Source organism: Phascolarctos cinereus, unplaced genomic scaffold (assembly GCF_003287225.1).
Source record: "Phascolarctos cinereus isolate Bilbo 61053 unplaced genomic scaffold, phaCin_HiC Scaffold_5;HRSCAF=322, whole genome shotgun sequence".
Lineage (NCBI taxonomy): Eukaryota > Metazoa > Chordata > Mammalia > Diprotodontia > Phascolarctidae > Phascolarctos > Phascolarctos cinereus.
In genome coordinates this window covers 228,559,534-228,568,266 of record NW_027555958.1, presented here as the reverse complement: position 1 = coordinate 228,568,266, position 8,733 = coordinate 228,559,534, and the positions used below count along the sequence as shown (strand labels likewise).

Sequence of the window (8,733 nt, the reverse complement as noted above, 5' to 3'; positions counted from 1 at the left end):
TCTAAGAAGGCTTCCTGACCACCTCAGCCCCCAAGACAAGGAGATGTCTCCCTCCTCAGAACTCCTACACCAAGAATTGTCTGTAATCCTCCCAGTTTGCATCATCCCTGCTCCAAGTATATGCTCTGCCCACAGTGGGTCTTCCCAAAATTCCTGTTGAACGCATAAGCCTTTTTAACCCACTGTGGAGGTCCCCAGCACCTTCAGTCTTTCTACTCTCCTGTCACCCATAAGTTATAGGACGCAGCAAGGTACAGCAGCAGGAGCCTTGAGTTACCTGGGGCTCAAGAGGTCTGAGTTGGGGGGCAGCTAGGTGGTGCAGTGGATAGAGCATGGGCCCTGAAGTCAGGAGGACCTGAGTTCAAATCTGGTCTCAGACCAAACACTTGACACTTACTAGCTGTGTGACCCTGGGCAAGTCACTTAACCCCAATTGCCTGGGGGAAAAAAAAAGAGGTCTGACTTTGAATCTGAGCTATGCCTGTGGGTCAAGTCATTTAACAACCTCTTGCACCTCAGTTTCCTCATCTGTAAAATGGGCATGATGTTGCCTGTACTACAGTACCTCCTTTGGGAAGAAATAGCTTTGTAAGCTTTAAAGCTACATAGAAATGTGAGGTATAAATTGTTGCTTTTGTTATCAGGCAAGATCCAGAGAATAAAAAAGAAAAGAAACGAGAGAGCAAGAAAATACAGTCATGCGAAGGGAGGGGAGCAAAGAGGAAGAGAGATCGGAGCACAAACATTATGGGGCAGAGACAAGAAACATTAGTTTATAATTATGTTGGGGTGAATAAATAGGAGCAGGAGCCTCTTTTAGGAGAGGGCTTGTATGGGAAAATAATAAAGGGAGGAGAGACGAAACAGTCCCAGGAGTTTGGCCTCAGGCAGACAAGCGATGCCATCAGCAGGGCAAACAGAATGTTGACACATGGAGCCAGAAGCCAGACAAAGGCCAGACAGTGAGTACATCTTTAGCCTTTACTGGACATGGGCTGCAGGCCCAGAGGGTGGCACCAGATTTCAACACAGGTGGGTTAGGGATGTCCTGGCCCAAGACTCTGCTAATGTCTTTTATACATGGTCAGGAGGGGGTAGGAAACCCGGACAGGCCTGAAGGTTGAAGATGATGAGCAAGGCTTCTGAGTCATGAAATGCCCAACCCAGGGGCATAAGCTCCCAGGTCCAGGAAGGCTGCCTGGATGGGCATACTGGGGAAGGGGGCAAAGGGTGGCAGGCAAGCATCACCATGTACAAGTAAAGGTAGATCACTGATGAGAAAATAATCCAAACCAGATTTTGAACAAATGCATTCTGACTCTGGCATAACACCCTGGTGTCCCTCCATCCAGAAGGCATTTGTCCATTGTATTGGACAGGCTCAGGACAGATAGACCCTTTAGAGCTAGAAGGTACCCAATAGGGTTCAATCTCATTTTTTTTTAAACTTGTGAGGAAGGCAAAACCCAGAACGGTCACACCACTTCCCCAGGTCACACAGATAGTAGCATGACCCCAAACTTCAACAAAAGACTAGTAACCCCAGGAAACACGGTATAGTAGAAAATTCACTGGATGGGTTTGATTCCGAGTGATCTTAGGCAAGTTATAATTACCCCTCTCAATTTTAATTTCCTTGTATGTAAATTGAGGGGCTTAGACTAGATGGCTTCTGAGATCCCCTTCGGTTCTTGATCCTATAATAACCCTATGACCTATGAACCTGAGAGATCATCTAATGGAAACCCCTCACTTTACAGAGAAGTAAGTTAAGTAAAATAAGTATATGAAGTAAGTAAATTAAGAAGTAAATACAGAGGCCCAGGAGGGTTACATGACTTGCCCTGAATGCCACAGATAACCCAGGTCCTCTGACTCTCCAGTCAGTGTCCCTTCCCCCGTATCACAATGGTTGCTTTACTTCCAGTTCCAAGACCTATGATCCCTGGAGCAATACTTTGACACTTTGGAAGAACCACATTTTTTGTTTTTGTTTTTGTTTTCATTTCACTTTTATTTGCATTTTAATGTCATATTTACTCCCATGCCATAAGCTCTTGTTTCTTCCATTTCTTCTGGGATATCCTTTTCTTTTGAGCAACTTCCTCTTCTGGTTTAGGAACAATTTGTTCCTTTTCAGTAAGTATCATCTCTATATGGCAAGGAGAACTCATGTATGGGTGATTTGACCATAAGCCCTGTAAGTACGCTGTTGAATTTTGGGAGCCTTGTTAACCTGGATACGCTCAATGACAAGAGAATCCACATCCAAACCTTTCAGTTCTGCATTACTCTCTGCATTTTTAAGCACGTGCAGCAAGAATTCAGCACTCTTTTCGGGCCAACGACCCTGTGAACGACCCCACTGCTTAGCCTGGGCATACCTGCCAACTCCACCATTATATCGCTGGAAGGGAACACATGGTTTCTTCAATGTGACATCTTTCAAATACTTGATAGCTTTCCGGATATGCATGCCCTTGAAAGCTTGGGCTGTTTCATGGGTGTTCTTGAAGTGGATCCGGAGATTTGAACCCCTTGACTTGCACTGTTTTGTGGGGTTCTCTGGATCAAGACAGTACCTCACCATTTTAAATGGTTACCTAGGACGGGTCAAGAGAAGAGCAAGAGCTACATTTTCTTCAGGGTGGGTGCCCCCCCAACCCAAAAAGCAGGTCAAAGTCCTTCTAAAAGTTATGGTGACCTTAAAATGAACACCTGGGTAGGGGAGGCCTCTCCGCAATCAGCAGCCAACCAAGAGACGCCTCCACACCAGGATGAGAGATGGGAAGAGTACTACAATGGAGGCTGAGGAATTCTGTTGGAAACAAACCAATTCCATTTGGCACATCCATCACCGTAAGGCCATGCCGTGTACAGGTCTTGTGCCTGCAGAAATGTAGAGGAAAGCGTATCAAATGGACCAAGGAACAGAAGGAGAGAGCGGACTACATCAGCAATTCAGATAACTTCCTGGAGAAGATAGGGACCGTCTTGAAAGACAGATGGGCCAAGAGAGAACATTCTAGGCAGATGAAATGGATCAAAGAAAACACAGAAGCAGGAAATTTCATGCCATGTTCAGGAAATAGGATCATCCCAAGGGAACTTGAATTGGATGGTGACTAAGAACGGCCAAACTGGGGGGCAGGTAGAGTGTTCCTTAGGGAATCTGCTTTAAAGAATAAGAATTTTTTAAAAATTAGCAGATAGATCATCAATGGGTTCACAAGTGAATCTGAAGTTTTCAGAGAAGAAGAAAAAGAAGAAGGAGGAGGAGAGGAGGAGGAGGAGGAGGAGGAGGAGGAGGAAGAGGAGAAGGGGTGATGAATCAAACAGGTAAAGGCTCAAAGGCCTGGAGAACAAAAGCCTGAGAGTCAGAGGAGAGAGGATGAAACAACCAGTGTTTACATGACCTTGGTAAATTCTTCCACCTTTCTGAGACTCAAATCACCTCATTTGTAAAATGTTGGTAATAATTCTTGCATTTGATTGTGAAAATCAAATGAGATCATGTGTAATAATATTTAATAAGAGTTTGCTAATTGATCTTTGAGGGACAGCTAGGTAGCTCAGTGAATAAAGCGCTGGGCCTGGAGTCAGGAGGACCTGAGTTCAAATCCAGCCTCAGATGCTTACTAGCTATGTGACCCTGGGCAAGTCACTTAATCCCAATTGCCTCAAAAAGGAAAAAAAATCACCTTAGCGATGATGCAAAGTAAATCATGATAGATTTAGGGTTAGAGGCCTTGGGTTAAAATCCTGGCTCTGCCACTAGATAACTTGTGTGGTGAGTCATTTAACTTCTCCTGAGCCTCAGTTTCCCCACCTGTTAAATGAAGGAGTTGGCCTTTGAAGTCTTTTTCTAGATCTGAGATCCTATAATCTAATATACATTTTAAAAATAGATAACCTGGCAAAGAATTGGAAGTTGAGGGGATGGCTGAACAAGTTGTGATACATGATTGTAATGGAAATACTACTGTGCTATAAGAAATGATGAGCAGAGTGCTCTTAGAAAAACCTGGGAAGATTTACATGAACTGATGCAGAGTGAATGAGTAGAACCAGGAGAACTTCGTACACAGTAACAGAAACATTGTGTGATAATGATCAACTGTGAATGACTTAGCTATTCTCAGCAATACAATGATCCAGCCGAAGAACTCATGATGAAAAATGCTATCGACCTCCAGAGAAAGAACTGATGGAGTCTGAGTACAAATCGAAACACACTATTTTTCACTTTATTTTTTGTGGGTTTTTTTTTTTGGTTTGTGTCTTCTTTCACAACGTGACTAAAATGTGGAAATATGTTTTGCATGATTGCACATGTATATCCAATATCAAATTGCTTACTGTCTCAAGGAAGGGGGAAAGAGAGAGAGAATTTGTAATTCAAAAAAATTTTTAAGTGAATATCAAAAATTGTCTTTACACGTAATTGGGAAAAATAAAATATTATTCAAAGTTAAAAAAAAATAGATAACCTAATCTCTCAGTTTACAGATGAGGAAACTAAGGTACAGAAGTGATAAGAAAGGACCTTACAGGTCACTTGCTCAAATATAGTAGGTCCCAATCTCTAGTTCTTTCCTTTGTACCACTCTACCTCTTGTGACAGATCACACAACTCAGAACTGGAAGGAGCCTTTGGCCTGTCTAGACCAACCCATACTTAAGCAGTGGTTTAGTAGTTAGAGAACTGGCCTTAGAGCCAGGTAGACCTGGGTTCAAGTCCTGCTACTGGCTGAATGAGTCCCTTAACCTCTCTGTGATCTAGACAACTCCCTAAGATTATAAATTGAAGAGAAGGTGCCCACCAGCATTGGTAGAAGGAGTTAAGTCACCCTCTCAAACCAAAGAAACCACAAGTCTGTTTCCCGTCCCCTTTAAGGCATTCCTGACAATCATTCATCTAGGTAGATGGTTTAAGGATAGACTGCTGAGCTTTGAATTAGGAAGATCTGAGTTCTAATACTACCTCAGATACTTAGTACTTGTATGACCCTCAACAAGTCATTTAACTTCAGCCTCGGTTTCCCTATCTGTAAAAGGGGGATAATAATAGTATTTCTTCACAGAACTATTGTGAGGATAACAAAAAACAATTTATCTACATAAATAGTCATCTTCAAACCCTAAAATGTTATCATCATCATAGCTAACATTTACATAGCACTTACTATATGCCTGGCACTGTGCTAAGCCCTTTATAATTATGATCTCATTTGATCCTTACAACAACCCTGAGAGGTAGGTACTATTTATTATTATCCTCATTTTGCAGATGAGGAAACTGAGGCAGCAATTAAGTGATTTGCCCAGGGTCAAACAACTAGTGTTGTTGTTGTTATTATTACTATCATCCTTCAACCTTTGCCTTAAGACTTCTGATCAGGAGAAACCCATTACCTTCGGCTGACAGCCTATGCCACTTTTGAATAGTTTGTCCCTTATATCAAACAAAACCTTCACCTGCGGCTTTCACCCCTAGCTCTAAATTCTTCCCTCTGGGGCCAAGCCCAGTTAGTCCACTTGATGCAAAGTTCGCCTGGCTCTGCATTCCCCCACAATAGTCAGGGAGTGCCTGCATTGCCCAGGGACTGTCTCCCCCATCAGAATGGGGGGAGGAGGCAGTGGTGACAGAAGGTGCCCAAGGTGGGTAGGACATAGGGCAGAGAGGTAGCCAGTCAGAGGGAGCTGGCTTTTGGCAAGGAGGGAAGACTAGAGGATAAAAAGGGGTGCGCATAGTTAGTCGGGTAGATGTCCAGGGCTGTGGCCTTTGTGGTAGCAGCAGGGAGCCCAGGAAGAGAGGAGTGAGCCAGGACCTGATTCTTAGGAACTTTACTCAGAGGTGAGGAGGGACCTGGGATGGGTGGGGGACCGGGGTCAGGGACTGTCTTGGGGGTGGGAGGCTTAGCATGGACTATGATCATCGGGGAGGTGATCGGAGCTCTGGATTAATCTGTGAGCTCCTTGAGGACAGGGACTGTCTTTTGCCTTTCTTTGTATCTCCAGGGTTTAGCACAGTAGACACATAGTAGGTACTTAATAATGGTTGATTAATTGCTAGGATGTGCTACTCTTTATATACTTAGGAAGAGAATCAATCTAAGGTCCATGTTTGTATAAGGACCCTACTGTGTGCAGAACGCTATCTAAGGACCAATTATTAAGTACCTATACTGTGTGCAGAACACTGAGGACCATTTACTAAGCACCTACTGTGTGTTGCACACTATGCTAAACACTGAGATGTACAGACAAATAAAACTGGTCTCCTGCCCTCCAAGGATTTTATGACCTTGAGGGCAGGGAGATGAGGCACCTTCATGAATAATTACAATACAATGATCACTTTTTTTTTAGTGAGGCAATTCGGGGTTAAGCGACTTGCTCAGGGTCACACAGCTAGTAAGTGTCAGGTGTCTGAAGCCGGATATGAACTCAGGTCCTCCTGACTCCAAGGCCAGAGCATTATCCATTGCACCACCTGATTGCCCCTGAATAATTACAATACAAAATAGAGCATGATGCACACGTATGGAAAATGGGAACTTACGAACAATCAGAGGTTCTAGGAAGGAGATCTGATTGGGTCATCAGGGGAGGCTCCATGGACAAAGTTACTTCTGAGCTTGGTCTTAACAAGTGGGAAGGACTGAAGTAGGCTAAGATGGCATTCTGGGGATGACGAAGACATTCTGGGAACAAACAACAATTTAATTGAAAACTGCAGGAACTCTGGGAATAGTGGGCCTTTGAGGCTAGACAGTGGTCAAGAAGTGAAAGATAAGGCTGGGAAATTAACCTGAATATCCAGATTTTGGAGAGCTATGAATGTCAGGCTAAGGAGTTTGCATGTGATCCTGTAGACAGTAAAGACTTACTGAACATTTTTTTTTATCAGGAAAGTGATTTGAAAAGAACTGGGCTTTAGAAAATTCATCTTTCAATAATCTATGTGTAATGATAAATACATGTGTATATATATGTATATGTGTATGTGTGTATATATATATATGTATATGTGTATGTGTGTGTGTATATATATATATATAGACACATGTATGTATGTATAAGGATTGAGGGTGTTGTTGGGATTAGGGGATGAGGGAGTGATGTGTGAGACTGGAGACAGAAAAATGGGTTAGGAGACCTGATGAGGACCTCAGCTTGGATGGAATTCTCTATTTAATATTTGTTGAATGATTAAATGAAATTAATTAAATGATTAATTGAATGAATGAAAGGCATTGTGTTGTGGTGAAAAGCCCACTGAATTTAGAGTCCACAGGTCAGGGTATAAATCTGGCTCTGCCATTTAAATGTGTCCAGAGGCAATCCACTTAACCTCTCTGGGCCTCAGTTTCCTCGTCTGTAAAATTCAGAGGTTGAACTAGCTGGTCTTTGAAGCCCCAGCAGCTCTAAATCTTCGATTCTATGAATGTGAGTCTGATTTGAGTTAATGTTAGCATTTGATCCTGTCCTCAGCTCTACACACCTGTCTCTGGTTGTCCCTCTCCATCCTCATTTTCTGTAGCAGGGAGCTTAAGGACTCCTAATAGGCCTTATAGGAATTATAGGAAACACATATAATTATAGGAATATATATAGGAAATATATAATTGTAGGAAAAAAGAGAAAGAAGAGGAAAAGGGTTTCTGTTCCCGTATGAAGTACAGAAATAATTTCAGACTGAATGGAGAAAATAATATTGGAATTCTCTATTTCACAAGGTCATTGGGAGGGAAGTATTTTGTAAACATTAAAGCTCAGTAGAAAAGATCCAAGAAGTATTTTATTTCATTGTCTTTCTGCTCACTTTCCTCCCTCTCCCTCAGCTGTAGAGTGATTCTCTACAGATCAAAGTCTTGGTTCTCGCTTTCTAGACATCAATATGGTTTGTATACAATAGTTCTGAGAGGAAAGTGTCAAAGCAGCTTAGATAAATCAGGGCAGGCTTCCAGGAGGAAAGTATTAAGCAGAGTTTGGGGGTAGAAAAAGTTAGGGAGGAAGAACAATGTTTAGAGAAAGCGGGGCACTAGATGTCCTAAAGGGGTGAGGGCTGGGGAGGTGAAAACAATGACTTTTCCTTATCTCCTTTTTTGTTTTCCTGTTCTAATTGAGTTTCTGCATGTTGGAGGCATCAGAGATGATTAGAATCTCCTCCAATCCCATCAGCCTCTAGGGCTAATCTTCAAACCATAATGGAGATACAGTACCACATATTCCTTCACACACCCAAAGTCACCACTGAGGACCTGGGTTCACATCCTGTCTCTGGTGTTTACCATCTATATGACTTTGTCCAAATCGCTTGGCTTCCCCAGGCCTCATTTTTCCTTATCTATAAAATGAGGGCAAATCCCTTATTTACTAGATTTTTACTAGTTGGCCCCTGAAGTGCCTTTCTTTCTTTCTTTCTTTCTTTCTTTCTTTCTTTCTTTCTTTCTTTCTTTCTTTCTTTCTTTCTTTCTTTCTTCTTTCTTCCTTCTTCTTCCTTCCTTCCTTCCTTTCTTTCTTCTTCCTTTCTTCCTTCCTTCCTTCCTTCCTTCCTTCCTTCCTTCCTTCCTTCTTTCTTCTTCCTTTCTTCCTTCTTCCTTCCTTCCTTCCTTCCTTCCTTCCTTCCTTTCTTTCTTTCTTTCTTCTTTCTTCTTTCTTTCTTTCTTTCTTCCTTTCTTCTTTCTTCTTCTTTCTTTCTTTCTTTCTTTCTTCTTCTTTCTTTCT

The 8,733-nt window shown here is 42.4% G+C and overlaps 1 pseudogene; it reads right to left on the bottom strand.

The window, feature by feature from the left end:
- Positions 1-2,027: 2,027 nt before the first annotated feature.
- On the bottom strand, positions 2,028-2,999 carry LOC110213602 (large ribosomal subunit protein uL22 pseudogene; annotated as a pseudogene).
- Between the last annotated feature and the right edge of the window lie 5,734 nt (positions 3,000-8,733).